Genomic DNA, 19,138 nt, shown 5'->3' with positions numbered 1-19,138 from the left:
AGGTGAGCGGGGCAGAGGTGGGACAGCAAAGCACTAACGCCTCTCGTTCCCTGCGCGGCGTCCCCAGCAGCAAAGGAAGCTTGGTGGGCAAAGGCTTGAGAGTCCCTCTGCTGCCAGGGCAAAGGAAACCTCCCGATCCTCTCTTTGTGCGCAGATGCTGCCATTTCAAAGCCTGACCTCCTGTCCCGGATCGAGCAGGGGGAGGATCCCAACACGGAGGATCCGGATGACTCCGAGGGAGGAGAAACCCCCACAGACCCCAGCACTGGTGAGCCAAGGGTTCGGTTCCACGTGCTCACCCCAAGCCCAGGCAGGGCCACAGGCTGAGAGGGGCTCCTTCTGGCTCTTGGCAGCTCCCTGACAGGAGTCTGTGGCTGGGGGCATCCGTCTGTGCTCCCCAGTAAGCAATGACGGGACAAGAGGAAAGGGGCTCAGGTTGCCCCAGGTTGAGGCTGGAGCTGAGGCAGAGCTGTTTCCCTGAGAGGGGTGTCAGCCCCTGTGCCAGGCTGCCCAGGGAGCTGGGGGAGTGCCCAGCCCTGGAGGGATCCCAAAGCCATGGGGCTGAGGTGCTGAAGGCCGTAGGTCAGTGGTGGCCGTGGCAGTGTGAGGGCAGGACTGCGACTCGAGGAGCTCAAAGGGCTTTTCCAACCCAGAACGATTCTGTGATGGCCAGGACTCGGTGGGGATGCAGAGAGTAGACGCAGGGCTGCCCCTGCCCACTCATGCTCTACCCTTGCCTCAGCTGTTGCCTGTCCTGGGGCACAGGGTACCTCTGCTCTCCCCATCTGCTCTTGCCCAATGCAGAGACACCTCCTCTGTCCCGAAATCCTGCACACAGCGAGAGGCGGGGCTGAGTGTGACCCCATCACCTCTGCTCTCTTCCCTTGTGCACAGAGTTTTCCTTTCCTGGTCCTGACGAATGCTCCTGGGGCAAATACGAGGAGACTCTGGCTGAAAGTCACGAGGGGTCTGAAGAGGAGGAAAGCATGGAGGTCCCTGGCATCTGTGAGTCACCCAGCGCCGAGGAGGAGATGGAGCTCAGGGGCCTGGGGATGGGCTCAGGGCTCAGCACGGGGGCTGAGGCAGCTGTGGGCTGGCCAGGGGCTGCAGGGTCACCCCTACAGCATCACGTCACTGGGCGAGGCAGCGCGTGTGGAATGAGCAGGAGCGGGTGGAGCGTGGGAGAGCTTCCACCACACGAGCAGCACAGCCCTGAAAAGTCTGCTCCTGAGTGATGGGAGGAGAGGAAACAGCCTCCAGTTGCCCCAGGGGAGGTTGAGGTTGGAGATGGGGAACAACTCCTTCCCCCAGGGGCTGTCCAGCCCTGTCCCAGCTGCCCAGGGCCGTGGGGGAGTGCCCAGCCCTGGAGGGATCCCAGAGCCGTGGGGCAGTGCTGGGAGAATGCTGATCCTCGAGGTCTTTTCCGCCCTAAACAATGCTCGGATGCAGCCACTTGGGCTCTGTTGCCGTGCAGTGGTGTGTAGCAGCTCGCAGCCAGGCCTGGCAGCCCCGGAGGGCCAGGGCACAGCTGTGGTGTGAGTGGCGGGGCGGCTCTGGCCCCCGAGGCTGACATGGGTGTCTCTGCCCTGCCAGACGAGCAGCAGTGCGACGAGGAGGGCTCCGAGGGCCTGGAGCTTCCCAGCTCCTTGTCAGGGAAGTGGGAAGAGGTTTTCTCCAGCCAAGAGGAGGACGTGAAGCCAGCGGCGAAGGGCCGGGGCGGGCCGGGCTCGCAGCAGAGAGCCGCCACGGGCAATGGGCTGAGGCGCTCGTCACGCCGCGGCAGGGACCTGCCCAAGAAGGAGGCTCCCGAGGACGCGCCGCTGCCGGAGGGGCCCTACATCTGCTGCGAGTGCGGGCAGAGCTTCCTGGACAAGGAGCTGTTCGCCAGCCATCAGAAGGAGCACGCCAGCGAGGGAGCCTGCACCTCCCTGGAGTGCGTGGAGAGCTTCAGGCCCAAGGGCAAGGCCGGCTCGGGGAAGGGCCCGGGGCCGTCGCGCTCCAAGGGCTCCAAGCGCCCCGACGCCGACAAGGGCTCGGCCTTCAAGTACGGCCTGGCGGGGCACCAGGTGAACAACATGGTGGAGAGGCCCTACACCTGCTCCCAGTGCAAGGAGAGCTTCAGCCTGGAGGTCAGCCTCATCCTGCACCAGAAGCTGCACACGGGCAAGGGCGACGGGCCGCTGACCTGCACCTACTGCGGCAAGGACTTCCGCGACCTGTCCAAAGCCATCCGGCACCAGCGCATCCACACCGGCGAGCGGCCCTACCAGTGCACCGAGTGCGGCAAGAGCTTCATCCGGCGCGACCACCTGCTCAAGCACTGGCGCGTGCACACCGGCGAGACGCCCTACCAGTGCCCCGTCTGCGGGAAGCATTTCCGCTACAAGGAGTCCCTCAACTGCCACCAGAAGATCCACTCCCGCAACCCGCGGCCCGGCGACGAGCCGCAGCACGGCCTGGAGTCGGCCACGCAGACCGGCCTCTTCTGCCTCAAAAAAGAAACTAAGCAGTAGCGCTGCGGGGGCCGGGCCGGGCCGGGGGTTGGGTCACCGCCGCGCCGCGACCCGCAGCGAAGCCGTTCCGGCCCCGCGGGGTTACTGGGGCACCCCTGGCAGCGCCGTGGGCATCGCGCCCCCCCGACCCCCCGTCCCCGAGCGCCGCTGGATTTTGCCTGTCGAACAATCGCAGGGCTCGTCCTGTCCCGCCCCTCTCTGTGCATACTCGGGAGGGACGAGCTCTCCCTCGCTTCATTTCCGCTCCTTTCATCACCCTGAGGCTGGAAACCGGACGGAGGGAGGGAGGGAGGAAAGTGCCTCTCCCAGAGCCGCCCGCACCCCAAAGGGCAGCCCGGGCTGGGCTGGAGGGAGGAGGCAGGGATGTGGTGAGGGGCACGAGGCAGGGTCTGTCGAAGGCAGGAGAGCAGAGAGGAGCAAGGGGAGGAAGAGCAGGACGGGCAGGAGCAAGGGCTGAGGAGGCTGGAGCGGGAGCGGGGCAGGTGCCGGGACCCGCTGCCTCATCCAGCAGCTCGCTGTGCTCTGTGCATGCTCCAGGCTGCAGCTTCCCCGTGGCCTGGGAGCTGGGGCTGCTGCTCCCTCCTCCCTCCCTCCCTCCCTCCCACGGAGCTGGTGGGATGCTGTTTTTTAACTGGGTTTGGGCTCACACTCAGGTAAGTGAGACGAGTGAAAGCAACTTCTCCTAACCCCTGTAAAGAGCTGTTTGGTTTTTAGTACTCCTAGAAGTAGTATGGTATTATTATTATTGTTCTTATTATGACTATTAGGACGATTAATGATGACTATTACGCCTGTAACACTACAAGGAACTGTGTGACACTATGCTTCACCATTGCTCTACAAACACTTCCATGCCTGAGGTCACTGAGCGGGGCTTTCCCCGCCCTCTGTGTAAATAGTGGTTGGCTTCTGGGGCTCGTCGGTGTCGTCGAGGTGGCCGTGAGTGGTGTCTGTTCCGCTGTGTATCGTCAGCTGCTGCTGCTGCTCGTGATCGTGTTTTGTAAGAACTTTTGTAAAGTCTGTCAATACAGTGTTTCATTCTGGAGGCCGTGTGGGGTGAGTGACCCAGCCCCGGCGTCTGCCCTGGAATCCCCCCGTGCTGGGCTCTGGGGAGGCTGCAGTTCCAGGGCTGTGGCTGTGTCAGTGCTGGGCTCTGGGAGGCTGCAGCTCCAGGGCTGTGGCTGTGTCAGTGCTGGGCTCTGGGAGGCTGCAGCTCCAGGGCTGTGTCAGTGCTGGGCTCTGGGAGGCTGCAGCTCCAGGGCTGTGTCAGTGCTGGGCTCTGGGAGGCTGCAGCTCCAGGGCTGTGTCAGTGCTGGGCTCTGGGAGGCTGCAGCTCCAGGGCTGTGGCTGTGTCAGTGCTGGGCTCTGGGAGGCTGCAGCTCCAGGGCTGTGGCTGTGTCAGTGCTGGGCTCTGGGAGGCTGCAGCTCCAGGGCTGTGTCAGTGCTGGGCTCTGGGAGGCTGCAGCTCCAGGGCTGTGTCAGTGCTGGGCTCTGGGAGGCTGCAGCTCCAGGGCTGTGTCAGTGCTGGGCTCTGGGAGGCTGCAGCTCCAGGGCTGTGTCAGTGCTGGGCCCTTCACTCCCTGCCACAGGGACACTGAGGGGCTGCAGCGTGGCCAGAGCCGGGCACAGAGCTGGGGAAGGGGCTGGAGCACAGGGGTGCTGGGGAGGGGCTGAGGGAATGGGGGTGTTGAGCCTGGAGAAGGCTGAGGGGAGACAGCAGCACTCTCTGCAGCTCCCTCACAGGAGCCTGTGGCTGGAGGGATTGATCTCTGCTCCCAAATAAGAAGCCATAGGACCAAAGGAAACAGACTCAGGTTGCCCCAGGGGAGGTTGAGGCTGGAGCTGAGGCAGAACTGTTTCCCTGAGAAGGGATGTCAGCCCCTGTGCCAGGCTGCCCAGGGAGCTGGGGCAGTGCCCAGCCCTGGAGGGATCCCAAAGCCGTGGGGCTGAGGTGCTGAGGGCTGTGGGTTAGTGGTGGCCGTGGCACTGTGAGGTGGGGGATTGGACTCCAGCAGCTTCAAGGTCGTTTCCAGCCAAAACCACTGTGTGAGTCAGTGGGTTTTTGCAGGTAACCTGCAGAGCTGCTGGGGCACAGGAGGCTGCTCGGGGCAGTGCCAGGGCTGCCTCTCTCCCTCACTCAGGGTCTGTGTTTTCAGGCTGCCTCAGCTGGGAGCAGCCCTGGCTTTGATGCGGCACAGCCCCGGGGGCTGCCTTGCCCTGCACAGTGCCCAAGGAGTCACAGGCACAGCCGGCCGTGGGGCAGAGCCGGTGCCGGGCTGCGGGGGATGTGGGCTGTCCCTGGGGCTCTGAACAGGGGGTCTGGCCCTGCTGTGCCCCTGGGCATGGGTGTGTGTGCGCAGGGATACGGATGCCATGGCCCGGGGACAGGATGGGATGGATGGAAGGGGACAGAACGCGACGGGACAGAGGTGCTGGGAGGGCTGTGCCGGGACGGGCCAGATGGCAGGAGATGGGTCGGGGCCGTGGGGGGCGGTTTCCAGGGCGACGGCACCCTCCGGCCGCCATTTCACACGCCCGGGGGCGCGAGGCCGCGGGGGGGGCTCCGGGCGGCTCCGGGGCCACCAGGGGGCGCCCGCGCCAGCCCCGGCCATGGCGGCGCCCGACGGTGCGGGCCGAGCCGAGCCGGGCCGGGCCGGGCCGCTGCCCCGCGCCCGCACCGCTGTCCGTCCTTCCCGGGCGCGCACGTCTGTCCGTCCTTCCCCGGCCCGCACGTCTGTCCGTCCTTCCCCGGCCCGCCGGGGCCCCGCGGCTCACGCCCAGCTGCCCGCAGCCCGCTCCGTTGACCCCGCTTCCCCTGGCTCCCCCCGCAGCCCCCCGCCTTGTCCCCGGTCGCCCGCCCGTCTCTCCCCGTGGCCGCCGGCTGCTGCGCAGCTCTCCCCGTCCCCTCGGCCGCTCTCCGTGTCCCCGCCGCTCTGTCAGCCCGGTTCCCCCGGGGCAGCCGCCGTCCCCCTCCGCTCCTCCTGTGTCGCCCCCGTCTCTGCCCGGTTGCCGCCAGCGTTTCCGCGCCCGTCCGCAGCCGCTGCGGCTCCCGCCAGCCCCTTCCTCAGCCACCACCAGTCCCCTCCCGGTTCCCCCGAGGCCCTGCTCATCCATCCCCCGAGGCCCATCCCCGCCGTTCCTCCCCGTGGCCCCGCTCCGCCCGCAGCAGCCCCGGTGCCGGGACACGTCTCGCCCGCCCGTCGCGGCGGGGCCGGGGCCGGGGCCGGTGTCGGGGCCGCGCGGGGGGACCCGACGGTGCGCGGCGGCGGCGCGGTGATGCCGTCGGTGCGGCAGGGGGCGCTGCGGTGGCGCGGGCGCCCCGCTCCGCTCCGCCCCGCCCGGCGCGGCCCCCGGCGCGGCGACCCGCCCGCCCCCTGCCGGCTCGGCGGGGCAGCGCCGGGGCCGGAGCGCCCAGCGCGGAGCGGCGGAGCCGGGACCCGGAGCCGCGCTCGGTCTCACGCCGCCGCCCCTTCCCCCGCGCCCGCGCCTGGCCCTCGCCGGCCGGGAGCCGCCGCCCCGCCCCGCCGCGCCCCCGCCCCGCCGCGCCGCGCCGCCCCGGGCCCAGCCCGATGCTCGGCGGCGGGCGGAGGTGAAGCAGCGAGCGGACGCTGGGTCCTCCCGGCCGCGGCCCCCGGGGTCCCGGGCAGGAAACAAAGGGCCATGGCCGAGGGGGCTCCCGCTCAGGTAAGGGCGCCCGCCGCTCGCCGCCTCCCCCCGCCCCTTCGCCCGCCCGCTCCTCTCCGCGCTCCGCGGCCCGGGCCGCCGCCGCTCGCCCGGTGCCCGCGGGCCGCACGTCGGGGCGGGCCGCGCCGTCGAGGCCGCGGCGGCGATGGCGGCGGGGCGGCCGGGGGGGGCTCGGCGGGGGACTGTCAGCGCGCGGCGCCGCGGCCGCCCCCCCGGGGGACGCGCAGGGACGGGCAGGGCCGGCGGCGCCGCGGGCGGCCCCGGGGGGGCGGCGCGGCCGGGCCCGGCCGGGCCGGGCCTGCGCGCCCGGCGGCGGCCCGAGCTTGCCGTCGAGGCCCGGGCCTGCCCGTCCCGCCGCCCTCCCCGCGCCCCGGCGGCCGGGCCCTGCGGGTCGGCGAGCGGCAGCCTCGCCCCCCGCCGCCGCCCCCCTCCCCGCGCCCTCCCGCACCGCGGCGGACCCGCCGCTCCCCGCGTTCCGCCGCCCGGTCCCCATGGCGACGCCCTGAAAGCGCCCGCCGGCCCCCCCGGGGTGTCCCATCGCCGTGCCCATGGCAACGGGGCTCGGCCGCCCCTCGATCCCCCCCCGTCCGCTGTCACCCCCCGGCCCCGCGCTGTCACTGCCCCCCCCGCGGGACCCGCTCCGCCAGCGGCTTCCCGAGCTCACGGCCCGCGCCGACACCGGCGCCTCCCGCCCGGCGTCTCCCTCGCCGCGGGGGCGCCCCCCGGCCGCCCTGACCCCCGTCCCCGCTGTCCCCGCAGGCGCCGGAGCCGGTGCTGCCGCCGCGCTCGCCCCTGCGGCCGCCGGCCGGGCCCGAGCGCACCTCGGAGCGCGAGACGCAGACGGCGGAGCTGTCGCTGACGCTGGTGGCGGCCGTGCAGGCGGTGGAGAGGAAGGTGGACTCGCACTCCACCCGCCTGCTCGACCTGGAGGGCCGCACGGGGATGGCCGAGAAGAAGCTGATCGACTGCGAGAAGACGGCGGCGGAGCTGGGGAACCAGCTGGAGAGCAAGTGCGCGGCGCTGGGCACCCTCATCCAGGAGTACGGGCTGCTGCAGCGGCGCCTGGAGAACATGGAGAACCTCCTCAAGAACAGGAACTTCTGGATCCTGCGCCTGCCCCCGGGCAGGAAGGGAGAAGTGCCCAAGGTAAGGGGGTCCTGGGCTGCAGCGGGGTGTCCTGGAGGGCAGGATGGTGGGGAAGCTGCCGGGGGGGCAGCGGGCACGGCCCCACGGCGGAGCCGCTCCTCACCGGTTGAGGGGGGAGATGGGCCCCAGGGGAACGTCCCCCCTGGGCAGCCCGGGAGCCAACGGCCCCTTCTTTGGTAGTCCCCATGGAGGGGCACCTGCAGGCGTGGTGGTCCTTTTGTTTTTCACCAGCAGTTCTTTCCTTCACCACCTTGGTGCTGTGGTGGGGGGCTCCCGCGCTGGGCAGCTGCTGCTGGAGGGGAACCTCTGGGATTCGGGGGGAGGGCAGCTGGGCTCAGCCGAGCTTCAGGAGGAGCCCCCCATCAACACGAAATCCCTGCTGCCATTTCACATGCCCCCACGGAAGAGCTTTGCAGGTGGGATGTTGCCACAGAGGGGAGGTGGGGGTCTGGAAGAGGGGGGTTTCCACCCCACCACCCCCCTGGTGCCAGCAGGGAGCTGAAGCCCCAGGCAGCCTGGCTCCTGCAGCCCGAATTTATCCTCAGGAGTTGCCACTCCAGGCAGCCCAGGACAGGGCTCCCTCACTTCAGCACCAGAGCAGCTGCCTGTGAATCCACAGTCAGGAGCCCCTCGGGCCTGGGCAGAGCTTTCCCTCAGTTCTAGGGTAATTCAATCAGGGCTTTGACCTCAGCTCCTCAGTAGAGATGAGATCCTGCCCCAGCACCTGCTTTTTATCTCCCTCTGGGCGGGTGTGAGCACGAGGAGCCCTCCCTGCGTGTGGTTTGGGGAAATCCATCACCAGGAGCCATCTCTTTGGCCTAAATCTGGTGGAAACGACGTGTGCAGGAGCTGTTTGAGATGAGAGCCCCGAGCTGTGGCTGGGCGGGAGCGGCGCAGGGGAGGCTCCGGGGCGCTCTCAGCACACGCCTCTGCTCGCAGGTGCCCGTCACGTTCGACGACGTGTCCGTCTACTTCAACGATAAGGAGTGGGAGAAGCTGGAGGAGTGGCAGAAGGAGCTCTACAAGAACGTGATGAAGGGCAACTACGAGTCTCTGATCTCGCTGGGTAAATACGGGCTGCGCTCGCCCTGGGCAGGGCTGCTGCTGCCCCCGGGCTTGGGCACCTCCTGGCTGCTCCCTGGAGATCCCCTCGAGACACACGAGGCTTTGAACGTCAGCTTACAAACCCAGGAGGACGTTCCTAGGCAGGGTCAGGGCCTCCCTCTGGCAGTGCCCAGGTGTGTTGGCAGCCAGAGCTTCCAGCCAGAGCTCCTGGGTGAGGAGCCAGCGCCAGCCCTGTGCTGCTGGAAGCCCTCCCCTCACCTTCCCTTCATCCTCGGGGTCTGTGGCAGGTACCAGCCCAGGCTTTTGCAGAGGGAAAAGCTGTCTGCTGCAGTCTTGGCCTGGCTCCTTTGGGGCATCTCCCACCGGTGCTGCAGGACACATCCCGTCCCTGCTCGGGCCAGGGCTGAAGCGCTGCTGCTTCAGAGACACAGGAGTCTGCCTGATGGGTTTTAAAACCTCAGCAGAGAAACACCCGTGTTGGGGTTCTTCCCAGAGCTAGTTCCTCTGTGTGGCACCTCAGCTCCTGCCCCAGTGAACCCCTTCTGCCCACACAGGGAGCGCAGCCTGCCTGCAGCACGGGGCCTTGCTGCCTGCAGCCCCTTCACGGGTGCTCCCCAGGGTCTCCACGTGCCCCCCTGGGCGCTGGGGAGAGGAGGATCTTAGGGCCCCCTGTGCAGTAATCCCTCTCTCCATGCCTCTGTCTCTCAACAGACTATGCAATTTCCAAACCTGGGGTCTTGTCTCAGATCGAGCAAGGAGAGGAATCGCGGGTGAGGAACGAGCAGGACCTGGAGGAGAGCGAGATCATGACGGATGCCACGGCAGGTGAGACGGCCCTGAGCTGTGCTCAGAGGGGCTGCTCACCCCGAGGCAGGGGCTGCAGCTCTGGGGAGGAGCCTCGCAGCTGTGCCCACTTGAGAGACTGAATGTCCAGGTACAGCTCAACATCTAAAGCAGGGCAAGGGGAGCTCAGAGAGCTGGGCAGTAGGAGCCATCAGCAAAGGGAAGCGTCTGCAGCCAGCCCAGGTCCTCAGGGAGCTGCTGTGCCCGGCACAAAGGGGGAGTCGAGTCCCACTGGGACAACCCTTCCGCTCACAAAATCCTCTCCAGCCTCTCTGGTTGTGTGGCTGGCGCTTGGGCTTATCATCAGAGCATTGCCCTTGCTCCCATCCTGCACACAGGGCCCTGGGTGTGTGGGGTGGTGAGCAGGTGCTGAGCTGCTGGTGCTGAGTGCAGTGCCCTGTGCCTGCTGAGGGCAAGGGGCAGGAGAGTGGCAGGGGGTGGCTGAAGGGACAGCAGAAGTGACAGAGCAAACTAAAGGCCAGTGTGAGACCAGCATCCTGAGCCATGCTGTGGGGAGCCTGGGGGGTCTGCAGGGAGCTGGGGGGCTGTGGAGAGCTGGGGGGGGGCTATGAGGAGCTTGGGGTTCTGGGGGGGGGCTGTGAGGAGCTGAGGGGGGCTGCAGGGAGTTTGGGGGGGCTGCAGGGAGCTGGGGAGGGCTGCAGGGAGTTTGGGGGGGCTACAGGGAGCTGTGGGGAGCTGGGGGTGGCTGTGGGGAGCTGGGGGGCTGTGGCAGGAGGTCGCTTCCTCGCGCACCCTGGGAGTGACGGCGGGCGGGAATGTCTCTGTGCTGCAGCTGGGATCAGGGTCGTGATCAAAACGGAGGAGCTGCTTCCTGAGGACAGCCCAGAAAACCCCGAGCTGCACGGGATGTCGGGGCAGTCAGAGGGGAGCTTCCAGAGCCCGGACGAGGAGGCAGCTTGTGAGAGCCCCTACGGCTCCGTCTCCCCTGCCAGGGACCTGCCGGGAACCAGCCTGGGGGACTCGTCCGAGTACGGAGCCGACTTCAGCGAGATCCAGAGAGTCATCGTGCACCACGGGAGCTGCACGGGTGAGACAGGAGGCGCAGGAGGGGCTGGGCTGGGCAGGGCAAAGCTGGGGAACCGGCTGCATCGGGAGGTGGGGAGGAGGAGCCTGGGCACGTGGGTTTTCCCCACTGAGTCCTCCGCCAGAGGGGAGGGGGCTGCAGCGTGACATCCCGCTCCCGTCAGCTGCCTCTTTTTAGGGAAGCCTGGCTGCTCTTCCTAGAAAGGTACACAGGCCTGGCTCAAAGTCCAGCACGGGTGACGTGCGAGGGATCCACTGCGGGCCTCCCCTCGCTGTGAGGGCCCTGCTGGGGCTGGTCTCGCCAAACAACATCCCCACGTCACCGCTGGCCTCGGTGGCACGAGGGAGAGCCTGGCGTGTGGCCGTGCATCCATCCATCCACCCGCCCAGCCATCGGTCCCACCGTGGCACTGCTGTCTGCCTCTGGGGCAGGGGGAAGGTGTCTCAGCAGCGAGGCTGAAGGCAGGGGACGGTGCCCAGCCGAGCCGTGCCGGGTGTGGGGAGCGTTGCTGTAGCCCAGCGAGACGGCAGCAGACGGAGCCGCTGTGAAACGGCTCGTCACGGGGACCCCTCGCAAAGCCACGCTGCCTCTGTCCCCGGCTCGAGGCAGCCACGGAGCCCCAGCCCAGGCGGGTGCCAGGGACGGAGCCTGGCGGAAGGGGGCTGCCCGTCCTCCCTGTCGGGGGTGCAGTGAGAGGGGACGTGCCAGGGCTCTGGGCTGCGGCTGCAGGCGTTTCTGAGCAGCCCCCGCGTGCGTTGGGAGCCCGCCCGGCGCCGTCCCTGACGCTGTCCTGCTTTTCCCCCCCTCAGAGGACGGGATCGTGATCAAGACGGAGGAGGAGGAGGAGGAGGAGGACGACGCCGACCCCCTGGAGCCGTGCGGCATGTTCTCGGGCCGGAGCGAGGCGCCGGCGTTCGGCAGCCACGAGGCCGGGCTGGGCCGGGAGCCGCGGCGCGGCGGCAAGGGGCAGGCGCGGGGCCTGGCGGGCGCCCGCGTGGGCAAGGGCCCGGCCTGCGACAGGGACTCGGGCGAGATGAAGCCGTCCACGGCCCAGCAGCGCAACCGCACGAGGGAGAGGCCCTACATCTGCCCCGAGTGCGGCAAGAGCTTCATGCTCAAGATCAACTTCATGATCCACCAGCGCAACCACCTCAAGGAAGGGCCCTACGAGTGCCACGAGTGCGACCTCAGCTTCCGCAACAAGCAGCAGTTCCTGCTGCACCAGCGCAGCCACACGCGCCGGGCCGGCGGCGTCCCGCGGCGCCCCGAGCACGGCCTCAAGCCCCAGCCGCGGCCGCCGCCCCCGGGAAAGCCCTACAAGTGCTCCGAGTGCGAGAGCAGCTTCAGCCACAAGTCCAGCCTCAGCAAGCACCAGATCACGCACGTCGGGGAGCGGCCGTTCACCTGCGGCGAGTGCCGGCGCAGCTTCCGCCTGCAGATCAGCCTCATCATGCACCAGCGGATCCACGCCGGCAAGAACGAGATGGCCTTCCTGTGCCCGCAGTGCGGCAAGAACTTCACGCGGCCGTCCCACCTCCTGCGGCACCAGCGGACTCACACCGGCGAGCGGCCCTACCAGTGCAGCCAGTGCGAGAAGACCTTCAGCGAGAAGTCCAAGCTGACCAACCATTACCGCATCCACACGCGGGAGCGCCCGCACGCCTGCGCCGTCTGCGGCAAGGGCTTCATCCGCAAGCACCACCTCCTGGAGCACCAGCGCATCCACACCGGCGAGCGGCCCTACCACTGCACCGAGTGCGGCAAGAACTTCACCCAGAAGCACCATCTCCTGGAGCACCAGCGGGCGCACACCGGCGAGCGGCCCTACCCCTGCACCGAGTGCACCAAGTGCTTCCGCTACAAGCAGTCCCTCAAGTACCACCTGAGGACGCACATGGGAGAGTGAGGGGCTGCCCGAGGGCTTCCTCTCCCCTCCCTCCCTCCCCTCCCCTCCCTCCAGCCTTCCTCCTCCTCCTCCTCCCCCCGCCTCTCCCCGCTCCCCTCCGCCTCTCCCCGCCCCCGGCTCAGGGCACGGACACGAGGAAGCTTTGCGTGTGCTGGTCTGGTGGAGACGGCTCCGGCTGATTTGGGAATAAATTAATTAATTAAAGCAAGCGACGCGCGGCAAAAAAAAGGATTAAACCAGATTCTGTGTCTGTGAAATTACCAGAAGCAGCTGGCGGAGGGGAAACCCTCCCCGTCAGAAAAGCAAACAGCAGCCAGGACGCCGCAGGAAGCCTGCGCTGGGTGGTTGCAGGAGTGGGACTGGAACTGCCTTTTAAAAGTCTCCTGGTTGGTTTTTTAATAAACGTGGAGGAACGTTTGTGTCTGAGCACCCTGAGGAGCGCCAGGGCTGTGGGGATCTCTGTGTCTCGCTTGGAAGTGCTCCCCAGGCCGGTGGTGGCACAGTCACTTTTGTCCAGGAGCTCTGAGCAGGCTCTGACCGGAGCTGCCGGCCAGGGGAGGTGGGGAATAAACGGCCCCAGGTGAGGGGAAGTTCTCCAGTGTGTGTGTGTGTAGATGTGGAAGCGCTGATAGGTGCCTGCTCGGCTCTCGGGGCTGTGATGCACTCCTGAATTATACTGTAGAATAAAATACTAGTTGCAGTAAAACAACCTTTGTTTCTGGCAGGACCCCCCCCATCAGCGAGGCTCCTCCAAACACCCTCCGGCGCAGGGCTGGGCGCGGGTGCTGCTGCGGGGTCACGACGGCCCCGAGCACGAGGGCTCAGCGTGTCTCACTGCTCACTGCTCCATGGGCACAGCTGCCTTTGCACTCACTGTGTCTCACTGCTCACTGCTCCATGGGCACAGCTGCCTTTGCACTCACTGTGTCTCACTGCTCCTCTGCTCTCCATGGGCACAGCTGCCTTTGAACTCACTGTGTCTCACTGCTCCTCTGCTCTCCATGGGCACAGCTGCCTTTGCACTCACTGTGTCTCACTGCTCTGCTCTCCATGGGCACAGCTGCCTTTGCACTCACTGTGTCTCACTGCTCTGCTCTCCATGGGCACAGCTGCCTTTGCACTCACTGTGTGTCACTGCTCTGCTCTCCATGGGCACAGCTGCCTTTGCACTCACTGTGTCTCACTGCTCTGCTCTCCATGGGCACAGCTGCCTTTGCCCTCACTGTGTCTCACTGCTCCTCTGCTCTCCATGGGCAGAGCTGCCTTTGCCCTCACTGTGTCTCACTGCTCCTCTGCTCTCCATGGGCACAGCTGCCTTTGCCCTCACTGTGTCTCACTGCTCTGCTCTCCATGGGCACAGCTGCCTTTGCCCTCACTGTGTCTCACTGCTCTGCTCTCCATGGGCACAGCTGCCTTTGCACTCACTGTGTCTCACTGCTCTGCTCTCCATGGGCACAGCTGCCTTTGCCCTCACTGTGTCTCACTGCTCCTCTGCTCTCCATGGGCAGAGCTGCCTTTGCCCTCACTGTGTCTCACTGCTCCTCTGCTCTCCATGGGCACAGCTGCCTTTGCCCTCACTGTGTCTCACTGCTCTGCTCTCCATGGGCAGAGCTGCCTTTGCCCTCACTGTGTCTCACTGCTCTGCGCTCCATGGGCAGAGCTGCCTTTGCCCTCACTGTGTCTCACTGCTCCTCTGCTCTCCATGGGCACAGCTGCCTTTGCCCTCACTGTGTGTCACTGCTCTGCTCTCCATGGGCACAGCTGCCTTTGCCCTCACTGTGTCTCACTGCTCTGCTCTCCATGGGCACAGCTGCCTTTGCACTCACTGTGTCTCACTGCTCCTCTGCTCTCCATGGGCACAGCTGCCTTTGCCCTCACTGTGTCTCACTGCTCTGCTCTCCATGGGCACAGCTGCCTTTGCCCTCACTGTGTCTCACTGCTCTGCTCTCCATGGCCAGAGCTGCCTTTGCCCTCACTGTGTCTCACTGCTCCTCTCCATGGGCACAGCTGCCTTTGCCCTCCCTCACTGTGTCTCACTGCTCCTCTCCATGGGCACAGCTGCCTTTGCACTCACTGTGTGTCACTGCTCCTCTGCTCTCCATGGGCAGAGCTGCCTTTGCCCTCACTGTGTCTCACTGCTCCTCTCCATGGGCACAGCTGCCTTTGCACTCACTGTGTGTCACTGCTCCTCTGCTCTCCATGGGCAGAGCTGCCTTTGCCCTCACTGTGTCTCACTGCTCCTCTCCATGGGCAGAGCTGCCTTTGCCCTCACTGTGTCTCACTGCTCTGCTCTCCATGGGCAGAGCTGCCTTTGCCCTCACTGTGTCTCACTGCTCCTCTCCATGGGCACAGCTGCCTTGGCACTCACTGTGTCTCACTGCTCTGCTCTCCATGGGCAGAGCTGCCTTTGCACTCACTGTGTCTCACTGCTCTGCTCTCCATGGGCAGAGCTGCCTTTGCCCTCACTGTGTCTCACTGCTCCTCTCCATGGGCAGAGCTGCCTTTGCCCTCACTGTGTCTCACTGCTCCTCTGCTCTCCATGGGCAGAGCTGCCTTTGCCCTCACTGTGTCTCACTGCTCCTCTGCTCTCCATGGGCAGAGCTGCCTTTGCCCTCACTGTGTCTCACTGCTCCTCTGCTCTCCATGGGCAGAGCTGCCTTTGCCCTCACTGTGTCTCACTGCTCTGCTCTCCATGGGCAGAGCTGCCTTTGCACTCACTGTGTCTCACTGCTCTGCTCTCCATGGGCAGAGCTGCCTTTGCCCTCACTGTGTCTCACTGCTCCTCTCCATGGGCACAGCTGCCTTTGCCCTCCCTCACTGTGTCTCACTCCTCTGCTCTCCATGGGCAGAGCTGCCTTTGCCCTCACTGTGTCTCACTGCTCCTCTCCATGGGCAGAGCTGCCTTTGCCCTCACTGTGTCTCACTGCTCCTCTCCATGGGCAGAGCTGCCTTTGCACTCACTGTGTCTCACTGCTCTGCTCTCCATGGGCACAGCTGCCTTTGCCCTCACTGTGTCTCACTGCTCCTCTCCATGGGCACAGCTGCCTTTGCCCTCACTGTGTGTCACTGCTCCTCTGCTCTCCATGGGCACAGCTGCCTTTGCCCTCACTGTGTGTCACTGCTCCTCTGCTCTCCATGGGCAGAGCTGCCTTTGCCCTCACTGTGTCTCACTGCTCCTCTCCATGGGCACAGCTGCCTTTGCACTCACTGTGTGTCACTGCTCCTCTGCTCTCCATGGGCAGAGCTGCCTTTGCCCTCACTGTGTCTCACTGCTCCTCTGCTCTCCATGGGCACAGCTGCCTTTGCACTCACTGTGTGTCACTGCTCCTCTGCTCTCCATGGGCAGAGCTGCCTTTGCCCTCACTGTGTCTCACTGCTCCTCTCCATGGGCAGAGCTGCCTTTGCCCTCACTGTGTCTCACTGCTCTGCTCTCCATGGCCAGAGCTGCCTTTGCCCTCACTGTGTCTCACTGCTCCTCTCCATGGGCAGAGCTGCCTTTGCCCTCACTGTGTCTCACTGCTCTGCTCTCCATGGCCAGAGCTGCCTTTGCCCTCACTGTGTCTCACTGCTCTGCTCTCCATGGCCAGAGCTGCCTTTGCCCTCACTGTGTCTCACTGCTCTGCTCTCCATGGCCAGAGCTGCCTTTGCACTCACTGTGTCTCACTGCTCCTCTGCTCTCCATGGGCACAGCTGCCTTTGCACTCACTGTGTCTCACTGCTCCTCTGCTCTCCATGGGCACAGCTGCCTTTGCACTCACTGTGTCTCACTGCTCCTCTCCATGGCCAGAGCTGCCTTTGCCCTCACTGTGTCTCACTGCTCTGCTCTCCATGGCCAGAGCTGCCTTTGCCCTCACTGTGTCTCACTGCTCTGCTCTCCATGGCCAGAGCTGCCTTTGCACTCACTGTGTCTCACTGCTCTGCTCTCCATGGGCACAGCTGCCTTTGCCCTCACTGTGTCTCACTGCTCCTCTGCTCTCCATAGGCACAGCTGCCTTTGCACTCACTGTGTCTCACTGCTCCTCTGCTCTCCATGGCCAGAGCTGCCTTTGCCCTCACCGGTGGCAGTAACCACGCACTCTCAGGGGCTGGGCTGGCACTGAGGAAAGCCCCAGCAGCTTGGGGCTGCTGCCAGAGATGTCCTGGCTGCCCAGCACCTGCTGCCAAGGTCTCACTGTCTGGGTGGGACGTGGGTCAGGGTCTCTGCTGGTGGTTTGAGCTGACTGCAGTGACCCCAGTTCTCCTGCTGGTTCTTCGTGGCCGCAGCTCCTGGTGCCGTGGGGAAGGTGGTGTCAGAGCTTGTGTTGGACAGTGGCATCAATAAACAAACAGAGCCATGATGGGATATGTTGTTGGAACCTGTTAATGCCTTTGTCCAACCTCCGGGACTTTCCATGCACACAAATTCCTCCTGACTTGGTAACTTACAGCCTCTTCCACAGCAGGAAGCTGAGAGCCACCAGCTGGGCACTGCCAGGGAGAGAAGCCTTTTCTGGGCACTGCCAGGGAGAGAAGCCTTTGTCTGGGCACTGCCAGGGAGAGAAGCCTTTAGCTGGGCACTGCCAGGGAGAGAAGCCTTTTCTGGGGCAGCAAATTAACAGCAGGACTGGTGCTGGTTCTCAGCAGCTTGTGCTCTTCACACTGACACTGCTGTGGACCCTAAAAATGGTTGTATTGAGCTGTGTTTTTTTGGTGGAGCTGGCACTTGGGGGCCTGCACTGGCAAAGGGAGCCCAGCTGCCTCTCTGCAGCGCCAGAGCTTGTCTGGGGACCCTCAGGGATGGGCAGCCCCCTCCTCACTTCAGCGTGGCCAGGTTGGCAGTGCCCATGCTCTGCTCAGTGCCACTGGGCCCCACATCTGCTCTGCCCCTCGTGCAGCTCCTTGACTCACACACACACACACACACACAGAGCAGCCTCAGTGCCGGACACTGCCGGGATTTAACAACATCCAGGTGACCTTGAACATGTCCAAAGTCACCACTGTCTGCAGCTGCAGCTCCCATGGCAGGGAGCACCACACAGCCCAAGGAAGCTGGGGAAGGGGCTGGAGCACAAGTGTGATGGGGAGCAGCTGAGGGAGCTGGGCTTATTTAACCTGGAGAAGAGGAGGCTGAGGGCTGACAGGAGCACTCTTTGCAGCTCTCTCAGAGGAGGCTGGGGCTAGAGGGGTCAGTGTCTGCTCTCAAGTGACAGGAAAAAGAGGAAAGGGGTTCATGTTGCCCCAGGGGAGGTTGAGGTTGGAGCTGAGGCAGAACTGTTTTCCTGAGAGGGGTGTCAGCCCCTGTGCCAGGCTGCCCAGGGAGCTGGGGCAGTGCCCAGCCCTGGAGGGATCCCAAAGCCGTGGGGCTGAGGTGCTTAGGGCCGTGGGGTAGTGCTGGGCTGGGCAGGGTGAGGGGAGGGCTTAATGCTCTTACAGAGCTTTTCCAACCCAAATGATTCTGTGCTTCTGTATTCCCTGCTTGGGTGTGAGATGGGCAGTGGGCAGTGTATGCCCAGCAGCTCCCAGCACCACAGCCCAGAGGCTCCAGCCCAGTGGGGCAACCAGGCAGTGAGCCAGCTGCACAGTGGGGGTTCACAGTGAGTGCCCCTCCAACACTCTGGGGAGGCTCCTTGGGCCCAGCTGGCAGCACACCAGGGTGACAGAGGAGCAGACCTGATGGCTGAATGCACAAGTCTGATTTGGGGCACCCAGCTCATGCCGGGGCTGAGCACGGAGGGGACACGTCCCCACAGGCTGCACAGACACACGAGGGGCTCAGGAGGTTCCCAGGGACCCTCTTCTCTTCCCTAAGCACTGCTGCCGCCCTCTGGGTGTTCTGGGGCTGGGGTGAGAGCGAAGGAGACGCTGGCAGAGCTGCTGGGGTGCAGGGGTGGAAGGCAGAGCCCCTGGCGCCGGCTGGCCGCGGGGTTTGGGGGGATTTCAGACGTGCAGGAAGGGGCCAGGCCTGGGGAAGCAGCTCACTGCCTGGATTACGCTCAGCTCCACATGTCACAGCTGCCACAATCCCTTAAACTGCATTAACCCCCAAACCCTGCGGTGGGAAGCGGCTCCTGGGAGCACGAGGGCTCCGGAAGGATCCTGCTCTGCGCTTCCAACCCAGCCACGATGGGGGAGCTGGGGAAAAGCCCCCCTGCTGCTTCCAGGTATGTTCTGGGGTGTGTTAATAAGCAGAGTGTGTCCAGCAGGTCGGGGGAGGTTGTGCTGCCCCTCTGCTCTGCCCTGCTGAGGCCGCAGCTGGAGCCCTGTGCCCAGTGCTGGGCTCCCCAGCTGCAGAGAGACAGGGAACTGCTGCAGAGAGGCCAGGGAGGGCTCCCAGGATGCTGAGGGGATGGAACATGTGTGTGAGGAGGAAAGGCTGTAGGAACTGGGGCTGTTCAGCCTGGGGAAGAGAAGCCTGGGCTCATGGGGACCTCATCAATGCTGCTCAGTCCCTAAAGGGCGGGTGGTGAGAAAATGAGGCCAGTGTTCTGTACCCACATGCCAGCACAGCTGCACAGACACACACATGTGCCAATACACATGCACAGATACATGTACACACCTACACACAGACAGCTGCACTGACAGACACACACACGCCTACAGCCACGTGCAAACTGCACCTGCACACACCTGCAGCGAACACACACCACGGCAGTGCAAGCACGCTGGCACACATCCACACACACAGTCACAGAGTTCTGGAGGCTGGAAAAGCCCCTGAAGCTGATGGAGGCCAACAGTCCCCCAGCACTGCCACAGCCACCACTGACCCATGGCCTCAGCTCCATGGCTTTGGGATCCCTCCAGGGCTGGGCACTCCTCCACAGCTCTGGGCAGCTGGGACAGGGCTGGACAGCCCTTGGGGGAAGGAATTGTTCCCCAGCTCCAATCTCAAACTCCCCTGGGGCAACTTGAGCCTGTTTCCTCTCATCCTGTCCCTTGGGAGCACAGACA

The sequence above is a fragment of the Colius striatus genome, chromosome 5, assembly GCF_028858725.1.
Source record: "Colius striatus isolate bColStr4 chromosome 5, bColStr4.1.hap1, whole genome shotgun sequence".
In the NCBI taxonomy this organism is placed as follows: Eukaryota; Metazoa; Chordata; class Aves; order Coliiformes; family Coliidae; genus Colius; species Colius striatus.
This window is presented reverse-complemented; position numbering follows the sequence as displayed.